The 22304-nt window shown below is 46.5% G+C and overlaps 1 long non-coding RNA gene across 1 annotated transcript; it reads right to left on the bottom strand.

Moving 5' to 3' along the window:
* Nucleotides 1-9831: 9831 nt before the first annotated feature.
* Nucleotides 9832-18150, bottom strand: LOC140487672 (uncharacterized). The gene is made up of 3 exons (XR_011962857.1): nucleotides 18046-18150; nucleotides 16953-17068; nucleotides 9832-9973 (listed from the first exon to the last, which is right to left on the bottom strand). It is a non-coding gene; the product is annotated as an uncharacterized lncRNA (long non-coding RNA).
* Between the last annotated feature and the right edge of the window lie 4154 nt (nucleotides 18151-22304).

Raw genomic sequence — 22304 nt, 5'->3', positions numbered from 1 at the left:
TCTATGACAAGAATATGGTTTGATTCCGTTATTGAAGAAAGGATCGGGGCTGGGTCCACTGATGTGCATCATCTACATAAACGATTTGGTTGAAAATATAGGAGTGATTGTGCGTTAGTTTGTTGATGATCAAATGAATGGTGTCGTGGGCAGTAAATACGGTTATCAAAGGGGATCTTGACCAACTGGGCCAGTGGACCAAGGAATGAAAGATGGAGTTTAATTCAGGTGTTGGATTTTGTTAAGACAAACCAGGGAGGACTAACACAGTTAATGGAAGGGCTCTGGGCAGGGTTGTCAAACAGAGAGAGAGAGAGACCAGGGGTTGCAAGTTACATTGTTCCTCAGAAGTGGCATACCAGGTGGACAGGGTGGGGAAAGCGACATTTGGCACATTTGCCGACATTGGCCAGCACTTTGTTACATACGTTGGAGATATTTGTAACATTGTCCTAAATATTTCCCTTGGGCAGAGGAGGCCACAGGGTGACCCTAAGAATGTTGAATAACCAAGGGTAGTTGAGTCAAAAACTAGAGGGTATAAACAGAAGGTGAGAGAGAGCAAGGATTTAAAGAGGGAGCTGAGGGGGAGCATTATCCACAGAGGATGGTGCATAGACGGAACAGACTGCCTCAGGCACATGGGAGAAACAAGAACAATTACAACATGGAAAAGACATTTGGGAGGTACATTGAGAGGAGAAGGTTTGAAGAGATCAGGGCCAAATGCAGGCAAATGAGACTCGTTCAGTTTAGTTAACATGGGCAGCATTGAGGAGTTGGACCACAGGGTTTGTTACCGTGCTGTATCACTCTGTATCCAGCTAAAGAGGATTAGTGTACCAAAATAAGGCATGTTGTAGACACTGAAGCAAGTTACAGCGATAGGGATGGTAGTCTGGAATGCAGTACGTCTCAAATATGTGGAGCGACTATCGGGAATGGAGCAGGTTACAGGGACAACTACTGTTATAGGAGTTACAAATGACTGAAGACACTGGTGCACAAGCCATGCCACAGATACAGTGTTGCAGAGTAGTGAGTCTTAGTACAGTGTTGGAGGGAGAACACAGAACAGAAAGATCCCAGGCAGCATTCCCAACCTCTCGTCGGAAGCCGGCTTTAACCTCTGTTGTCCTGTTGCTCACTAAGACAGCGCAGGCCTGGATTGATAACTCTGAACTCTCTATGCTGTCTTAGTGCAACATAAGTTAAAGTAGATGTGGTGATTGAGCATGGCGTGTGTCTATGCTGTGCTCCCAATCCACCACTGTATCTATGTCATGTCTTGTTAGCCAATGCTTGAAGCCCTCTCATTGCTCCCCGCTCTGTGCACTGTGAGTGATCTTACCTCACTGCAGGATTTATTGAAGGCTCCAGATCTCCCTTCCCTTTGTCTCTCTGGCTGACCAACCATCTTCAATGAGGGGATGGATGAGACACACAGCAGTTGGGAAGTCTATTGAGTCAGCAACTTCCTGAGTACCTACAGGAGACAGAGAAATAGACAGAATGGGAAATTAGACTGATGCAGTGAGGGTTACACAAGGAGAATGGAAATGATCCCCACAGATATCTGGAAAATCCCAGTCTCCATCCCTGGCATGTGCTGTTGTGTCTCTCTGGAGTGGAGAATTCGGTTAGCTCAGGATCTGGAGCAGCTGCAAGAGTGAGAGACACTGACAGAGGCAGCAATTAGACCCACACAGGGAGGGATACCACATGGAGAGAGACTGAGTGATATCAGCAGAGTGCTGGAAGACTTCAGGATTACACAGTCATTTTGGAAGAATGGGTTTAGCTTCATGTATCAGTGCTCAGGGATGAGCAACCAGTGATCAGGTGAAGTGATGGCCTAGTAACATTATTGTTAGGGCATTTGTCCAAAACCTCAGCTAATGTTCAGGGGAGGCAGGTTTGAATCCCATCATAAGATATGGTGGAATTTAAAATCAATAATTTTAAAAACATCAATTAACAATCCATAAACAAATATGAAACCATTGCTGATGTACAAAAATCACAATCCCTTAGATTAGATTCCCTACACTGTGGAAACAGGCCTTTCGACCCAACCAGTCCACATCAACACTCCGAAGAGTAACCCACTCAGACCCATCTCCCTCGACCTAATACACCTATCATTATGGGCAATTGAGCATGGCCAATTTGCCTGACCAGAGCATCCGGAGGCAATTCACGCAGACACGGGGAGACGTGCAAAGTCCACACAGTCGCCCAGGGCTGGAATCGAACCTGGGACCCTGGTGATGTGAGGCAGGAGTGCTATCTCAGAGCGACCGTTGTGTGATGAAACTTCGTGAATGAGTAATGTCACCTGGAGAGATCCCCTGGGAAATTGTGATAAAGTGCAGTTTAAAGAAATATAAAGTTTTAAAGTGAATCACAGAAAGGATAAGCTACAACTAGAAACAAAAATAACCAATGACATGAGTTTGAGAGGAGAACTGACCAAGGTAAATAGGCTAAACAGACTGAAATATGTGCCCGTAAATGAACAGTGGAAAACATTTGAAGGGACAATGCAAAATACTCAACAAAAGGACATTCCATTGAAATAGACAAATGCTCAGCAAGAAATCCCCATCGGTCCCTCACTCAAGTATAAATGATCATATTAGATTATCGGGATTGGAGGATCAAAAAAAAGTACTTAAAATCCTAAAGTGAGAGAATGTTTTAGGAGTAAGTTTTAAAGGGATTGCAAAGGGTCTGCTCGCAGGAGGTCAGATGGAAGAGGGAATAATTGTCAAGATTTTATGTCACAAAAGGAACCGGGAGAGCTGAAGGTGCTGGAGGTGGTGAGAGTGTTACAGAGAGTGGTCAGGGTCTGAATGGTGTTACAAAGCCAGTACAGATTGCTGCAGCTGGAGGGGTTTGCAGAGGTAGGAAGGGATATATTTATTTTTATTTATTCATTCGTGGGATGAGGATGTCACTGATTGGACCATCATTCTTTGCCCCACTGCTAATTACCCAGAGTATAGCACAGAGTCAGCCATGTTGCTGTGGGTCTGGTGTCACGTGAAAGCCAGACCAGGTTAGAATGTCAGATGTTCTTCCCTCAGGAACGTAAGTGAACCAGATGAGTACTTCCTACTGGTCAACAATGCTTTTATGGTGGTCCTGTACAGCCACAACGTGACATCCCAACTTCTACTCTCAATGCTCTGCCCAAAAAAGGTAACCATCCCAAACCCGTGCTTCACCAACCTGTCTACCTGTGACACCACTTACAAAGAACTGTCTACCTGCATCCCTGGGTCTCTGATTGACAACATCACTCAGGGCCCGAACATTAACTGTACAAGTCCCACCCTGGTTTGTTTCACCAAAATGGAACACCTCACATTTATCTAATTAAACTCCATCTGCTATTCTTCAGCCCACTAACTCAGCAGTACTGTTCGTCCTGTTGCATCACAGATAACCTTCTTCACTGTCCACTTTACCACCAATTTCAGTGTCACTCAAAAAACTTACTTACCAGGAAACCAATATTCCCATCCAAACTATTTAGCCAAATGACAAAAAATAGGGGACCCACTCCACCGCTGGTCACATGTCTCTAGTCAGAAAGGCAACATGTCTCCCATCACCCTCTGTCTCCTACCATCAAGCCCAATTTTGTATCCAATTGACTAGCTCCTCTTGAATGCCAAATTCTTTTACATTGATCTGAGCTTATTACCCAGTTTACCATACAGAACGTAGAACACAGAACAGTACAGCACAAGACCCTTCGGCCATGATGCCATGCCCATCTTTGATTGTAAGATCAAACTAACTTACATATTCTTCATTTTGCTACCATCCATGTGCCTATCTAAGAGTCTGTTAAAATGTCCCGTTCCACACACCCACCACTCCCTGTGTAAAGAACCTACATCTGAAATCTCCCCTTAGAGATCCTCCAATCACCTTACAATTATGCCCCCTTGTACCATGTATGCCATGGGATAAAGAGGTATCTCACTGTTCACTCTATCTTTGCCTCACACCATCTTGTTTACCTCTACCAAGTCACAACACACTCTTCTTCACTCCAATGAGAACAGCCTTAGCTCCCTCAACCTTTCTTCATAAGACCTGCCCTCCAGTCCAGGTAGCATCCTTGTAAATCTCCTCTTTACCCTCTCTAAAGCTTCCACATCCTTCCTGTAATGAAGGGATCAAAACTGAACACAATATTCTAATTGGGATCAAAACAGGGCTGTATCGACCTGCAGCATAACCTTGTGACTTTAAAACTCAATCCCCCAGCTAATGAAAGCCATTACAACATGTTCTTTCATAACAACACTAACAGCTTGGTGGCAAAATTGATGGATCTCTGGTCATGAAATCCAAGATCCATCTGTTCCTCTACACTATTCAGTATTCTGCCTTTACCCCTGTATTCAAGTCTCACCTTCCAAAATGCAGCACTTCACACTTTTCCAGATTTGACTTCATCTGCCACTTCTCTGGCCAGCTCTACATCCTGTCAATGTCCCATTGCAACCTCCAGCAGACATCCACACTATTCACCACTCCACCAACCTTCGTGTCATTGGCAAACTTACTTACCCACTCTTCCACTCACGCATCCAAGTCATTGATAAAATCACAAAGAGCACAGATTTTTTGACCTCTCCCTGCAGAAAACCACTGGTCACTCAGCTCCAGGCTGAATGATTTCCATCTGTCATCACCCTCTGTCTTCTATGGGCCAGGAATTCTGTATCCAGACAGGCAGGTTTCCCTGTACCCCATTCTCTGTACTTTCTCAATGAGCCATAAATGTGTTTTGTCACATTCTCAAAGGATTCAATAAGATTTGTGAGGCATGACCTGTATCTTACAAAGCCATGATGACTTCCTCTAATCAAACTATGGTTTTCCAAGGAATCATAAATACTGACTTTCAGAGTCCTCTCCAATAATCTGCACATCACAGACAGTAGACTGACAGGTCTGTGATTCCCAGGATTATCTCTATTCCCTTTCTTGAATAACGCATGGCTGATTCACCTAACCTGCACATCTTTCGGCTGTGGGGGGAAACCGGCGCACCTGTCGGAAACCCACGCAGACACGGAGAGAATGTGCAAACTCCACACAGACAGTCGCCTGGGGCTGGAATTGAAATCGTGTCCCTAGTGCTGTGAGGCAGCAGTGCTAACCACTGAGCCACCGTGCTGCACCATGTAACTCTCTAGAGCCCTGCTTCTGATCCTTGGTTCCTCAAACTTAAGTTAGCTTCCTTCTTCCTCTTGACTAGATGTTCTACATCCTTTGGAACCTTGTCAAATGCTTTGCTGAAGTTCATGTGGACAACGTTGAGTGCTCTGCCTTCATCTATCTCTTGGTCAACTCCTTGAAGAGTCAATCCGATTTTTGAAACACGGTTTTCCACTCAAAAATCCATGCTGACTATCTCTAATCAACCCTTGCCTTTCCAAATATATGTAGCTCCTTTCTCTCAGAATCTCCTCCAACAACTTACCCAGCACTGGCTCACTGGGCTGTGATTTCCTGGCTGCTCCCTGAAGCCCTTAAGTGATGGAACACCCTCCAGTCTTCCGGTAACTCATTGTGTCTGTTGATAATATAAATATCTCTGTTAGGGACACTGCAATCTCTTCCCTAGATTCCCACAATATACTAGGATGAACCTAATAAGCGACTGAGGATAGATCTACCTTTATTTGTTTTAAGATTCCAGCAATTTTTCTTCTCTGTTGAGGATTCTTTCACAGACATCGCTATTTATTTCCCCAAGTTCCTGAGCTTCCACGTTTTTCTCCACAGTAAATTCTGACATCACTATTTTGTCTAATATCTCACCCACCTCTTGACAGTTAAGGTCCCCTATTCTCTACCAAGTTACTCTTCAGCCCTTATTGAAACTCGTGTGAAGGTTTCTGAAAATTCAAATAAACCGTATCCTCAGTACAACCGCTCCTACACCCGTATCTATTCCGCCATTTATATTCTCACCAATAAAAATAAAGTCCAACAGGTTCAAAAACACATTCTCTTTTTCTGAAAAGCGTTTCTAAGGGTCCAGTTATTGTTCATTGACATATCCTTTCAAAAATATTTCAGCTGCCAACCTATTATCAGGTTAACACTGTTTGGTTTCAGACTGGCAGCAGAAAGGGTTATGGGAGTTTGTGTTTATCAATCTGAAAAAGGTAGCTTACAGGTTCAACAGGTAATAGAGGTGTTGGAAATAGGGAAGGTCCTGGGGACTGAAGGACATTATGGAGATAGGGAGTGATGTGGGGTCTGTATGAGATTATGGACACAGAGAGTTCAGTGGTGACTGAAGGACATTATGGCGATAGGGAGTGATGTGGGGCCTGAAGGGGGCCAAAGAGATCTGCAGGGCTATTGGGCCTGAAGGAGGTTGCACAGATCAGGAGGATCATGGGGATTGAAGGAGATTACTCTGAACGGGAGGGTCGTTGGGTCAGGATGAGATTATCGAGATAGGGAGGGTCGTGGGGACGTTTGGAGGTTATGGAGTTAGGGAGGTTTGTGGGGAATGAGTCAGGTTACATGGATAGGAAGACTCGTGGGGACTGAAGGAGTTTATGGAGATAGGGAGGGCTGTGGGGACTGAAGGAGGTTATACAGATGGTAAGTTTGTAGAGAAGCACAGGAAAGAAGAGCAGGTATCGGCCATTTGTCCACAGAGTCGGTCCACCATTCAATATGATCACGACTGATCATTTAACCCAGTACAGTATTCCTGCTTTCACACCTTACTCTGATATTATAGTGACTACTGGCATTTAGTGATCCAGCGGGCTGTAGTAACTGGGACGGGGGTGTGCCTTACAGAGATAGGGACGGTTGTGGAGGCTGGAACAGATTACAAAAACAGGGAGGGTTTTAGGAATGGGATGACATTACAGGGAATTTGGAGGAATGCAAGGATAGGACATGGTAACAATCAGAGGGAGGATTTTGGGAGTTCGACCTGAGACGGGTACAGCTGAGAACTGAAGTGAGTCAAACAGTCAGGGCAGGCAGGGATAAGGTAGGATTAATAAATTAAACTGCATTTATTTCGATGCAAGGGGCCTAACAGGGAAGGCAGATTAACTCAGGGTATGGTTAGGAACATGGGACTGGGATCTCATAGCAATTACAGAAACATGGTTCAGGGATGGGCAGGACTGGCAGCTTAATGTTCCAGGATACAAATGCTACAGAAAGGATAGAAAGGGAGGCAAGAGAGGAGAGGGAGTGGCATTTTAGATAAGGGATATCATTACAGCTGTGCTGAAGGAGGATATTCCCAGAAATACATCCAGGGAAGTTATTTGGGTGGAACTGAGAAATAAGAAAGGAATGATCACCTTATTAGTATTGTATTACAGACCCCCCATTAGTCAAAGGGAAATTGACAAACAAACTTGTAAGGAGATCTCAGCTATCTGAAAGAATAATAGGGTAGGCATGGTAGGGGATTTTAACTTTCCAAACATTGACTGGACTGCCATAGTGTGAAGTTTTAAATGGAGAGGAATTTCTTAAGTGTGTACAAGACAATTTTCTGATTCAGTATGTGTGTGTACCTACTTAAAAAGGTGCAAAACTTGATCGACTCTTGGGAAATAAGGCAGGGCAGGTGACTGAGGTGTCAGTGGGGGAGCACTTTGGGACCAGTGACCGTTATTCTATTTGTTTTAAAATAGTGATGGAAAAGGATAGGCCCGATCTAAAAGTTGAAGTTCGAAATTGGAGAAAGGCCCATTTTGATTTTATTAGGCAAGACCTTTCGAAAGCTGATTGGAGGCAGATGTTCACAGGTAAAGGGACGGCTGGAAAATGGGAAGCCTTCAGAAATGAGATAACATGCATTTGGAAAGTCAAGGACGGATTAGGGATAGGCAACATGGCTTTGTGTGTGGGAAATCATGTCCACGCACTTGATTGAGTTTTTGAAGAAGTAGCAAAGAAGATTGATGAGGGCAGATTCATAGATGTGATCAATGTGGACTTCAGTAAGGCATTCGACAAGATTCCCCGTGGGAGACTGATTAGCAAGGTTAGATCTCATGGAATACAGGGAGAAGTAGCCATTTGGATACAGAACTGGCTCAAAGGTAAAAGACAGAGGGTGGTGGTGGAGGGTTGTTTTTCAGACTGGAGGCCTGTGACCATTGGAGTGTCACAAGGATCAGTGCTGGGCCCTCTACTTTTTGTCATTTGCATAAATGATTTGGATGAGAGCGTAAGAGGTACAGTTAGTAAGTTTGCAGATGACAACAAAATTGGAGGTGTAGTGGACAGTGAAGAGGGTTAAAACAGGATCTGGACCAGATGGGGACAATGGGCTAAGTGGTAGATGGAGTTTACTTCAGATAAATGCGAAGTGCTGCATTTTGGAAAAGCAAATCTTAGACGGACTTATAAACGTAATGGTAAGTTCCTAAGGAGCGTGGTTGAACAAAGAGACCTTGGAGTGCAGGTTCCTAGCTCTTTGAAAATGGAGTCGCAGATAGATAGGATTGTGAAGGCGGCGTTTGGTATGCTTTCCTTTATTGGTCAGAGTATTGAGTCCAGGAGTTGGGAGGTCATGTTGCGGCTATACAGGACATTGGTTAGGCCACTGTTGCAATATTTTGTGCAATTCTGGTCTCCTTCCTATCAGGAAAAATGCTGTGAAACTTGAAAGGGTTCAGAAAAGATTTACAAGGATGGTGCCAGGGTTGGAGGATTTGAGCTACAGGGAGAGACTGAACAGGCTGGGGCTGTGGCGTCGGAGGCTGAGGGACACACAGACAAAAAGTGAGTGAGTGATACGCATACACAGACATACAGAGCGAGGGAAGGACACCCTCACACACTTGCAAGAGGGGCACACACACTCACAGCAAGAGGGACACACACACACACAGCGAGGGTGGGACACACACACACGCAGCGAAGTTGAGGCATACAGACACAGCGAGGGTGGGACATGTGCACAGAAAGCAAGAGGGGACACATACACACACATAGCGAGGGGACAGACAGACACACACAGTGAGGGAGGGAGACACGCAGACATACGCACACACAAACACACACACAGTGAGGGAGAGATGCGCGCACACACACAGTGAGGGAGGGACATGCTCACTCACACAGTGAGGGAGGGACACACACACACACACACACACACAGTGAGGGAGGGACATGCTCACATACACAGTGAGGGAGGGACACGCTCACACATACACAGTGAGGGAGGGACATGCTCACACACACACAGTGCGGGAGGGACACGTTCACACACACACAGTGCGGGAGGGACACGCACACACACGCAGTGAGGGAGGGACACGCACACACATAGTGAGGGAGGGACACGCGCACACACACACACACACACACACACACACACAGTGGGGGGGGGACATGTTCACATACACAGTGAGGGAGGTACATGCTCATACACAGCAAGGGAGGGACAAACACACACAGTGGAGAGTTACACACACACAGTGAGGGAAGGGGACATACACACATGCACACACACAAATGGAGGGTCACGTGTACATGTAGTGATGTGTCTCCTCGGACATGTAATCGTCCAGCTCTCACTCCAGTCTGCTCACTCACAGGGTCACCGTCTCTGTGACTCCCAGGTACAACTAGGCCTCGATCCTCAGTGCGGATTTATATTCTCCCAGGTGTGAGTCAGCCTCATGCTCCTGCTCCAAGTTGCTCCCTCAGATGGTCACTCCCTCTGTGACTTGGTGCTGATTTCAAGCCTCCTGCTCTGCTTTTTATCCAAATCCAAGTCCCAGTCGGCCCCGATCCTCGCTGCTGATTTATATACTCCCACTTTGTGCTGCACTCGCTCAGGTTCTCTCCCCTTGTGACTCCCAGGTAATGGTAGGCCTCAAGCCTCAGCTGAGATTTATAACATCCCATTCCGCACTGCTCTCTTACAGGATCGCCGTTGTGCCTGGAAGACAGTGGGAAAGAAGAGGATTAGACAGAACAGAAGGTGTTACAGTTATTGAGGGAGCTGGAGGGAATGAAACAGGTTATCTGGGGAGATAGGCAGACCTGCAGTAACTAAAGAACATTACTGGAAGATACAGCGAGAGTTGCAGACACTGAAGAAGGCAAAGGAAATAGCGAGATGGTGGCTTGTTCATGACGGAGCTTTGTAGCGTCAACAGGGCTTCAAAGTTTGTGAGAAGATTTGTAGCATGGGTGCTCGTTGTTGTGGTTCTGTTCGCCGAGTTGGGAATTTGTGTTGCAGATGTTTCATCCCCTGTCTAGGTGAAATTCTCAGTGCTTGGGAGTCTCCTGTGAAGCGCTTCTGTGATCTTTCCTCTGGCATTTTTAGTGATTTGTATCTGCCGCTTCCGGTTGTCAGTTCTAGCTGTCCGCTGCAGTGGCCAGTATATTGGGTCCAGGTTGATGAGCTTATTGATTGAAACTGTGGATGAGTGCCATACCTCTAGGAATTCCCTGGCTGTTCTCTGTTTGACTTGTCCTATAATAGTAGTGTTGTCCCAGTCGAACTCACGTTGCTTGTCATCTGCGTGTGTGGCTACTAAGGATAGCTGGTCGTGTCATTTCGTGGCTAGTTGGTGTTCATGGATGCGGATTGTTAGCTGTCTTCCAGTTTGTCCTATGTAGTGTTTTGTGCATTCCTTGCATGGGATTTTGTACACTACATTGGTTTTGCTTATGCTGGGTATCAGGTCCATCGTGCTGGTGAGTTGTTGTCTGAGAGTGGCTGTTGGTTTGTGTGCTGTTATGAGTCCTAGTGATCGCAGTAGTCTGGCTGTCAGTTCCGAAATGTTCTTGATGTATAGTAGTATGGCTAGTCCTTTGGGTCGTGGCATGTTTCGTTCCGTTGTCTTTCCCTGAGGCATCTGTGGATGAAATTGCGTGGAGTCTGACCCGACCCTGCAGCTCACCAATAGGATAAACAACACACTGAGACACCAACAAAAAAATGGACAGATAACCAGGTTTGAAAGCAACAACACCCTCAGATTCTATGGACTTCCTAAAGTACACAAAAAAGACATCCCACTCAGACCCATAGTATCACGACCAACAAAGTATCCTATCAACAAAGACTGCATACTCAAACTACTGGACCTGTGCCTCACAACACACTTCACATTCAACAACCAGATATACGAACAAATCAACGGCACACCCATGGGCTCACCCATCTCTGGACTCATAGCAGAAGCGGTAATGCAAAGATTAGAACAAACAGTCTTACCGCAAATTCAACCCAAACTCTGGGTCAGATATGTGGTTGACACCTTTGTAATCATTAAAAACACAGAAATAGAGAACACACACCAGATCATCAACGCCACACTCACAGGAATCCGATTCACTAGAGAGGAAAAAAAGGACAACCAACTCCCATTCCTAGACGTTTTGGTACAGAGAACACCGAACGGAGAATTGACCACAAAGGTTTACAGGAAAGCCACACACACAGACCGAGTCCTAAACTACGAAAACAACCACCCCAGCACACACAAAAGAAGTTGCATCAAGACATTGTTCAAAAGGGTCACAACATACTGCAGTACACCAGAACTGCAAAAAGAGGAAGAGGAAGACCTATACAATGTATCCGCCAAAAACGGATACCCCCACAATTTCATTAGGGATTGTCTGTATGGATTTGCTAGACGACTGTCCTCTGATATTGATGAGGGCAGTGCAGATGATGTGGTTTATATGGTGTTCATTAAGGTCTTTGACGAGGTCCCACACGGAAGGCTGCTCCAAAAGGAAAGAGCCCATGGGATCCAAGGTAAGTTGGTAAATTGGCTCCACAATTGGTGGAGGGTTGGTTTTGTGATTGAAAGCCTTTGCCCAGCGGGTGTACCACACGGATCTGTGCAGGAGCCATTGCTATTCATTATGGACATTAAATCACTCGTATGTGAAAGCAGAAGGCAACATTAGTAGGTTTGCAGATAACATGTAAGGTGAGGGTGTTGTCCACAGTGAGGGGGATGGACTCAGGCTGCAGTCTGATTTCGATCAGATGATAAACTCCGCAGAGTAATGGCAGACAGAGTTTACTTCTGATCACTGTGAGGTAATGCACTGTGGGAAGTCTAATAAACGAATAATATACATCATGAGTGGTAGCTCCTCCTGCAGTACTGAGGAATACAGGGACCTTGGTGAGCAAGTCCCTGGATGTCTGAAGGTGTCAGCACAGGTAGACAGGGTGGGGAATACACCTGAACTGGGAGCAGGAGGGGGACTCACATCCTGGTGGGGAACGTTGCTGGAGCTGCTCGAGAGGATTTAAACTCATCTGGCAGGGCTGTGTGACCCCAAAGTAACGCCAAAATGAAAGTTGAAGCTGGTACAAATGTTTAAGAGAGGAATATAAGTAGACAATGCAGGCAAGAACATAGCAGACAATTAGTGAAAACTGGTGAATTAAACTGCAGTTATTTCAATGCAAAGGGCCAGACAGATAAGGCAGATGAACCCAGAGTATGGATGGGAACATGGGATTGGGATACCATAGGTATTACAGAAACACAGCTGAGGGAGCAACAGGACCAGCAGCTCAATGTTCCGGAGACAGATGCTACAGGAAGGATAGAACAGGAGGCAAAACAGGAGGAGAGCTGGTGGGTTTGATTGGGGGGAAACATCCCAGCAGTACCTCGAGGGAGGATTCATGTAGGACCGCCCAGTTAAACGATATTAGTGGAACTGAGAAATAAAAATTGGTCATTAGTTTTCTACGGTCAGACTACAGCGATAGGCAATGGGAGATGAAGGAGCAAATATGTCAGGAGATTTCAGATATCTCTGACAATAATAGGGTTGTAATGATAGGGGATCTTAACGGTTCAAAACCTGCACTGGGATTGCTCCTAAGTTAAGCATTTGGATGGAAGGAATTTGTTAAGTGTGTTCCGAAAACTCCCAGTCATTATGTAAGTGGCCCAACTGGAGAATGGGGCTAAACCTGACCTCCCCTTGGGAAAGAAGGTAGGGAATGGGACTGAGGTGTTAGTGGGGGAGCACTTTGGAAAGTTACCACAATTTTATTAGATTGGAAATAGCGATGGAAAAGGACAGGACAGGCCTGGTCCACAAGTTCACAAGTCCACAAGTCCTCAAGGGAGCAAGATAGCATTAGACAGGATTTTTTAAAGTAGATCTGGGGAGGCTATTTGCAGGTAAAGGGAAGTCTGGTAAGTAAGAATATCTTAAAACCAAGATAAAAGGAGCGTTCAGCACCAGCATGTTCCTGTTAGTGTGCAGCTCAATACTGACTGAATTAGGAAACACTGGCTGAGTTTTGAGGCTGAGGTCAAGAAAAAAGGGTCACATGTCAGATATAACTGGCTGACTCAAGGGAATCCCTTCAGGAGCATCGGGGCTGTAGAAATACACTTAGGGTGGAAATCAGGAATGTAAAAAGGGGACATGAGATAGCTTTGGCAGAGAACGTTAAGGAGAATCCAAAGAGACTCTACAAGTGTATTAAGAGCAAAAGAAGAGCTTGGGACAAACCCGGTCTCCTTAATGATCAATGAAGGCAACGATGTGTGAAACTACAAGATCCAAAACAAATATTTCACTTTGGAACTTACTGTGGATAAAGACTGGGGCGCTCAGGGAACTAAACAGTGTTTGTCCTGACCACTATTGGAATACTGTGTGCAATTCTGGTCTCAATGCCACAGGAAGGATGTCGTGGATCATGTAAGGGTTTAGCAAAAATGACCAAAGATGTTGCCAGGGTTGGAGGGTTTGCGCTTCAGGGAAAAGCCTGAATAGGCTGGGGCTGTTTTTACTTGAACATGGGAAGCTGAGGAGTTAACAGATAAAAGGTGTTTAAAATAATGATGGTCATCGACAGGGTCAATAGACAAGGTCATTTCCCCAGGCGAGGGAAACTTTTCAAAGGGGTCTAAAGGGCAACTGACTCCCGCAGAGTGGATGGAATAAGCTGCCGGAGCAATTAGTGGAGGCTGATAGAAATACATTTAAAAGGCATGTGGATGGGTGTATGAATATGATGGGTTTAGAGGGATATTGGCAAAGTTGTGGCAAATGTGACTAGAAATGTCATGCAGGAGTTGGTCCGAAGGGCCTGTTTCCGTGCTGTACATCTCTATGACTCATTGACTTGAAATGAATGCACATTATACAAGAGGAGGTGCCAGAGTTTTGAAAACACAAAGGTAGATAAATCCCCAGGATCTGCTCAAATGGATCTCAGGACATTGTGGGAAGCTGGTGAAGAAATTGTAGGGCCCCTAGCAGAGATATTTGTACCATAGAGAGCTATGTGTGATAGGCTGGTAGACTGGAGGGTGGCATTGAGGACAGTGAAGAAGGTTTTCTAAGATTACAATGTGATCCTGATGAAAAGTGTGATTGGCTTAAAAACTGTAGATGGAGTTCTATCTGAATAAATGTGAGGTAATACATTTGGTACAACAAACACGTGCAGGACTTATACAATTAATGTTAGGACCTTCAGTAATGTTGTAGAACAGAGGGACCTCAGGGTTCAGCTACATAATTCTTTGAAGTTTGCAACATGGAGAGACAGGATAGTTTAAAAAAAGGTGCTTGCCTCACTTGCTTTCATTGCTCAGTCCTTTGGATATAGGAGTTGGGAAGTCGCATTGAGATTATACAGGCCATTGGTGAGTCCTCTTCTGGAATACTGTGTCCAGTTCTGGTCGCCCAGTTATAGGAAGGATATTATTAAGCTGGAAAGGGTTGGGAGGAGATTTACTGGGATGTGGCTGCGTACGAAAGGCTTCAGTATAAAGAAACGCTGAATAGGTTGGTATTTTTCACTGAAACCTGAATGTTGACAGATGACCTCATAGAAGTTTATAAAATCATGAGGGGGATAGATAGAGTTAATGGGAGTTGTCGTTTCCCATGGACAGGGGAGTTTCAAGACAAGTCAGGACAGTTTTAAGTTTAGTGGAGAGACATATAAAAAAAACAGACATGAGGGGCACATTGTTTCACGGAGGATGGGTTGTGTGTGGAATGAACTTCCCAAGGAAGGGGTGAATGTGGGGACAATTACAATGTTTAAAAGACATTTGGATTAGTACAGGAATAGGAAAGGTTTGAAAGGATATGATCCAGGAACAGGCAGGTGGGACGAGGTCAGTTTTAGAGTATGGTTCGTGTGAACCAAACAGTGCGATATGAATCTCTGACTATGATTATAATGATGTGTCATTAATTAAGAAAGGCTTCAAGAGAAAGCCAGGGAACGACTGACTGATGAGTGAGACATCAGGGTGGGTCAGTTGTTGGGGGTCATTCTGAGAGGTCGGCCGTCCATGCATTTGGAAAGATAAGGCCTGATTACGGACAGCCAGCATGGCTTTGTGCCTGGGATAACATGTCTCACAAACTGGACTGGAGTTTGCTCAAGATGTGACCAAAAAGATACACTAAGGCAGAGCAACAGATGTTGTTTCTGGCTTCTGCAAACCCTTGGTCAGGGTGGAGCATGATACATTGGTTAGTAAGGGTAGATAACAAAGGATCAGGGAGAGCTAGCCAACTGGATACAAAATGGGATGGCAGTGGGAGACAGAGGGTGGTGGGAGAGGGTGGTTGTTCAGACTGGGGCCTCTGACCAGCAGTGTGCTGTAAGGATTGGTGCTGGGGCCACGGTTGTGCACCACTTACATAAATAATTTGAGTGAAAATATAGGAGTCCCTGTTAGTATGTTTATGGATACCAAGATTAGTGGAATAGTGGGCAGGGAATATAGTTATTGAAGGGGATGTTAATCAACTGGGCCAGTGGGCCAAGGAATGAAAGATGGAATTTAATTCAGGAGTTGGATTTAGTTAAGACAAACCAGGGAGGACTAACACAGTTAATGGTCAGGCCCTGGGCAGTGCTGTCGAACAGAGAGACACCAAGGGGTGGAGTTACATTGTTCCTTGGAATGGAATCACAGGGTGAACAGGGTGGGGAAAGCGGCAATTGGCACACTTGTCTTCATTGGTCAGAGCATTGAGTAAATGAGTTGGAGATATTTGTAAAATTGTTGTCAATATTTCTCCTGGGCAGACAAGGACACGGGATGACCTGTCAAGGTTTATGAAACAATGTAGGGCCGAAGTAAGGTGAATAGCCAAGGGTAGGTGAGTCCAAAGCTAGAGGCTTAAATGTGAGGTGAGAGAGCAAGGATTTAAAGAGGGAGCTGAGGGGCAACATTTTCTACAGAGGATGGTGCATAGACGGAATGGACTGCCAGAGGAAATGGTAAAAACAAGTACAATTACAACATGGAAAAGACACTCGGGCAGGTACATGGAGAGAAGTAGATTGGAAGGAATATGGACCAAACACAGGCAAATGCAACTCATTCCATTTCGGAAACCTCCACCAAAAAGTAATGCCACACAGAAACAGACCCCGATGTCTCCAGTTATTGGAGGAGGAGACTATCGAGACAAGGCATGTTGTAGAGACTGAAGCAAGTTACAGCGATACGGATGGTCATCTGGACTGGAGGTTTCAAATATGTGAAATAATTGGTGAGAGGGGAGGGGATGACAGAGATAGGAACTGTTATAGGAGTTAGAATGATTGAAGACACTGGTCCTCAATACAAGCCATAGATACAGTGTTGGAGAGGGAACAGGGAACAGAAAGATCCCAGGCAGCATTACCACCCTCTCGTGGGAGGGCTGCTTTCCCCTCAGCTGTTCTGATACTCCCTAAGAAAACACAGGCCTGGACTGATAACTGGGAACTCCCGATACTGTCTCATTACAACAAAACTTGCAGCAGGCGTGGTGATTGAGCCTGGGTTGTGTCTGTACTGTGCTCCCCCTCCAGCACTTTCTCTATGTCATGTCTTGTTAGCTGATGTTTGGATCCCCCTTATTACTTTCTGCTCTGTGCACTGGAATGATCTTACCTGGCAGCAGGATTTATTGAAGACTCCTGACCTCCCTGACTTTGTCTTTCTGGCTGAGCAACCATCGTCCCAACCAGCAGTTGGCAAGTCTATTGAGTCAGGAACTCCATGAGTACCTGTAGAAGACACAGAAGTAGGCAGAAGGGGAAATTAGACTAACACTTTGAGGGTTACACATATAGAATGGCACTGAGCCCACAGAGATCTGGAAAATGCCAGTCTCCATTCCTGGAGTGTGCTGCCTCATCTCTCTGGAGTGGAGAATTCTGTTGGTTCATGATCTGGAGTAGCTTCATGAGTGAGAGACGCTGACAGAGACAACAATTAGACCCACACAGTGAGGGATACCACATGGAGAGTCACATCACCAGAGTGCCGGGTCAAACAATTGTGCAGGAAGAAAGGGTTTTGATTCGTGTTGCACTGGGATGTACAAACTGTGAGCAGGCGAAGTGATGGCCTAGTGGCATTATTGTATGACAATTTATCCAGAAACTCAGCAAGTGTTCTCTGGACACATGTTCAGATCCCACCATTGCAATGATTGAACGTGGAGTAAATGCTTCAAAAACGATGTAATGAAAAACCTGTAAATGAGTATTAAACAATTGCTGATGTTAAGAAAAAGTCATTGGGTACATTCGTGTCTTTAGTGAAGTAATCTAAGATGGGACTGGGATATCACAGGTATTACAGAAACAACAGCTGAGGGAGGGACAGGACAGGCAGCTCAATGTTCCAGGGGACAGATGCTGCAGGAAGGACAGAAGTGGAGCTGAGAGAGGAGGAAGAGCTGCTGGTTCTGATTGGGTGAAACGTCCCAGCAGGACTGAGAGAGGATATTCCTGCAGGATCGCCCAGTGAAGCTGTGTTCTGGGAATTAATCAATAACAATGGGTCTTCCCTTTCCTCTGATTGTTCTACAGACCCCGAGAGCCCCGCCCTCCTGCACCTTGACCTCCTCAAGATGGCGGCCCTGAGCGCTCCATCTTCCCTCAAACAAATGGCGGCCGTGACCCTATGCCACTTCCCTGATTAGAGACCGCCGCCTCCTTACCCGGGCCTAGAGGGTCTTTTTAGAGTTATTGTTAACCTGTATCCAGGACTTGTGAAATCTCTCCGCTCCTTTCTCCCAGCGAGGCTCCCGCACACCGGCATGAAGCCGATCGCAGCCGCTGCCGCAGAAAGCAGCTCTATGTCTCTCTCTCTCTCTCTGCAATGATCATTGTGACACTGCGCATGCTCCACATAGAAACCAAACTGCGCGTGCGTCTGCGATTACCGGTGAGTTTATAGAGAATATTCATATCTGCACAGGATCATGGATGAAGTATTAGTCATTAACAATTGCTCTGTCGCGTTACAGTCATTGAGATTATTAGTATGCAAATAGAGTGTTCGGTTCAACTTAACCACACTAGCCAGGTATGTAAATTACCAATCGTTCCGGGAGTTTGAAAATAAATTTCTTACTCGAGTTGTGTAAACCAACCTGTGAATTATTCACGCCGACCAGTGTATTATTCTCAGCTCGTCTCCCTACACCCATGTGTTTATCTAAGGATTGTTTAAATCTCCCTAATGTACGTTATCAGATTTACATCTCAACTATTTCTTAAAAATCTCACATTGATTCGTGGGAGAGGCTTAATGCTCCACTATGTAGTGAGAATGATCAATCCTGAAGCGTTCACTCTCCGAGAATGCTTTGGCCCCGCTCCTCACTCACTCTGGTTAGACGACCGGCCGCTGCTCGGTCCTGCTGTTCAGCCCCTTCCTCCGAATTGCGGAGTTGATACAGGCGCGACTCCAGCAGGCTAAGGGACAAGGGAAGTTACTTTCGATGCCTTGTGATGTGGTGAAAATATCCCGAATCTTGGATCGAGAGGCCTGAGTTCATTTCACAGCTTGTACAGGTGTGTGTAACAACAACTTTATTAAGAAAAAAACAAGGGAAGGCAGGAACAGAGTAAAAACAATAGAACATGTAAACAATGTGGTGGGGCTGCCAATGCTCTGGTGATTTTAGTCTTTACCATGTGTTTCAGGGCCCCAGGGCATCCCAGTACAGACTGTGCCACTCCTCCTTGTGCACAGCCAGATACCACGATTGCGGGGCAAAGTGATGTGGTGGGGTACAGATAGTGGTGCTGGAAGGGCACAGCAGTTCAGGCAGTATCCGAGGAGCAGTAAAATCGACGTTTCGGGCAAAAGGCTTTAAAATGGAATAAAAGCAGAGAGCCTGAAGTGTGGAGAGAAAAGCTGGAGGAGGGTGGGGGTGGGGAGAAAGTAGCATAGAGTACAATAGGTGAGTTTGGGAGAGGGGATGAAGGTGATAGGTCGGGGGCGGTAGGAGGATGGAGTGGATAGGTGAAAAAGAAGATAGGCAGGTAGGACAAGTCACGGGGACAGTGCTGAGCTGGAAGTTTGGAACTGGGATGAGGTGGGGGAAGGGGTAATGAGGAAACTGTTGAAGTCCACATTGATGCCCTGGGGTAGAGGTGTTGCGAGGCAGAAGATGAGGCGTTCTTCCTCCAGGTGTCTGGTGGTGAGGGAGCGGTGGTGAAGGAGGCCCAGGACCTCTATGTCCTCGGCAGAGTGGGAGGGAAAGTTAAAACGTTGGGCCACAGGGCGGTGGAGTTGATTGGTGCGGATGTCCCGGAGACGTACCCTAAAGCACTCTGCTAGGAGATATCAGTCTCCCCAATGTAGAGGAGACCGCATCGGGAGCAACGGATACAATAAATGATATTAGTGGATGTGCAGGTAAAACTTTGATGGATGTGGAAGGTTCCTTTAGGGCCTTGGATAGAGGTGAGGGAGGAGGTGTGAGCACAGGTTTTACAGTTCCTACAGTGGCAGGGGAAAGTGCCAGGATGGGAGGGTGGGTTGTTGGGGGCGTGGACCTGACCAGGTAGTCACGGAAGGAACGGTCTTTGCGGAAGGCAGAAAGGGGTGGGGAGGGAAATATATCCATGGTGGTGGGGTCTGTTTGGAGGTGGCAGAAATGTCGGCGGATGATTTGGTTTATGCGAAGGTTAGTGGGTTGGAAGGTGAGCACCAGGGGTGTTCTGTCCTTGTTACTGTTGGAGTGGTGGGGTCTGAGTGCAGAGGTACGGGATGTGGACGAGATGCATTGGAGGGCATCTTTTAACCACGTGAGAAGGGAAATTGCGGTCCCTAAAGAAGGTGTTCTGTGGTGAAACTGATCCTCCTGGGAGCAGATACGGTGGAGGCGGAGGAATTGGGAATACGGGATGGCATTTTTGCAAGAGGTAGGGTAGGAAGAGGTGTAATCCAGGCAGCTGTGGGAGACGGTGGGTTTGTAAAAAATGTCAATGTCAAGTCAGTCGTCATTAATGGAGATGGAGAGGTCCAGGAAGGGTAGGGTGGTGTCAGAGATGGTCCAGGTAAATTTAAGGTCAGGGTGGAATGTGTTGGTGAAGTTGATGAATTGCTCAACCTCCTCGCGGGAGCACGACGTTGCGCCAATGCAGTCATCAATGTAGCGGAGGAAGAGGTGGGGAGTGGTGCCAGTGTAATTACGGAAGATCAACTGTTCTACATAGCCAACAAAGAGACAGGCATAGCTCGAGCCCATACGTGTGCCCATGGCTACCCTTTGGTCTGGAGGAAGTGGGAGGATTCGAAGGAGAAATTGTTAAGGGTGAGGACCAGTTCGGCCAAACGAATGAGAGTGTCAGTGGAAGGGTACTGTTGGGTACGTCTGGAGAGGAAAAAACCGAGGGCTTGGAGGCCCTGGTCATGGCAGATGGAGGTGTAGAGGGATTCGATATCCATGGTGAAGATGAGGTGTTGGGGGCCGGGGAAACGGAAGTCTTGGAGGAGGTGGCGGGCGTGGGTGGTGTCTCTAACGTATGTGGGGAGTTCCTGGACTGGGGGGATAGGACAGTGTCGTGGTAGGTAGAGATGAGTTCAGTGGGGCAGGAGCATGCTGATACAATGGGTCGGCTAGGGTGGTCAGGCTTGTGGATCTTGGGAAGGAGGTAGAACCGGGCAGTGCGGGGTTCCTGGACTATGAGGTTGGAAGCTGTGGGTGGGAGATCTCCTGAGGTGATGAGGTTCTCTAATGTCTGGGAGATGGTTTGGTGATGGGGGTGGGGTCATGGTCGAGGGGGCAGTAGGAAGAAGTGTCTTCGAGTTGGCGTTTGGCTCCAGTAGTGTAGAGGTCAGTGTGCCAGACTACCACTGCGCCCCCTTTATCTGCTGGCGAAATGGTGAGGTTGGGATTGAAGCAGAGGGATTGGAGGGCTGCGCATTGTGAGGGGGAGGGGTGTAGACAGGTTGAGGTGGTTAATGTCCCGGCGGCAGTTGGAAATGAAGAGGTCGAGGGTAGGTAATAAGCCAGCGCGGGGTGTCCAGGTGGATGCAGTGTGTTGGAGGTGGGCGAAGGGGTCCTCGGAAGGTGGGCGGGAGTCCTGATTGTGAAAGTAAGCTTGGAGACGGAGGCAACGGAAGAATTGTTCGACGTCATGGCGTGTATTAAATTCATTGATGCGTGGACGGAGGGGGATGAAGGTGAGGTCTTTGCTGAGAACTGATCGTTCATCCTCAGTGAGGGGAAGGTCTGGAGGGATGGTGAAAACTCGGCAGGGCTGGGAGCTGGTGTGGGTGTGGAGCTGGGAGTGGGGGCGGAGCCTGTAACTGGAGTGGGGAGAATGGAGGTGGAGTCATGAGCAGGGTTCCACCCCCATTCCGCCCACGCTGGCATCATCATCCTAGGAAAAATACCTCCATTGTCTACCTTTCTAATCCTCTGATCATCTTGTATGTCTCTATCAAATCCCCTCTAGCCTTATTCTTGCCAATGAGAAGAGTTTAAAGTCTCTCAGCCTTTCCTCACAAGACCTTCTCTCCAGCCCAGGCAATGTTCTGGTAAATCTCCTCTGCACCTTTTCCAATGTTTCCAGATCCTTCCGGAAATATGGGCACCAGAACTGAACACAATATTCCAAGTATGACTGCACCAGTGTTTTGTATAGTTGCAGTATGGTATTTCAACTTTGGAACTCAATCCCTCCACGAATGAAACATAACACACCGTTTGCCTTCTTAACAGCACTATCAACCTGGGTGGCAACTTTCAGGGATCTATGTACATGGACTTAAAGATCCCTCTGCACGCCACACTACCAAGAGTTTTTTCCATTGACCCAGTATTCAGCCTTCCTGTTATTCTTCTCAAAGTGCATCACCTCACATTTAGTTGCATCGAACTCTATTTGCCACCTCTCAGCCCAATTCTGCAGTTTATCCAAGTCCCCTTGCAACCTGTAACATTCTTCCACACTGTCCACTACTACACTGACTTTAGTGTCGTCTGCAAATTTC

Source organism: Chiloscyllium punctatum, chromosome 17 (assembly GCF_047496795.1).
Source record: "Chiloscyllium punctatum isolate Juve2018m chromosome 17, sChiPun1.3, whole genome shotgun sequence".
Taxonomy (NCBI): Eukaryota; Metazoa; Chordata; class Chondrichthyes; order Orectolobiformes; family Hemiscylliidae; genus Chiloscyllium; species Chiloscyllium punctatum.
The sequence above is the reverse complement of the archived record's forward strand: the minus strand, read 5'-3'. Positions and strand labels throughout refer to the sequence as shown.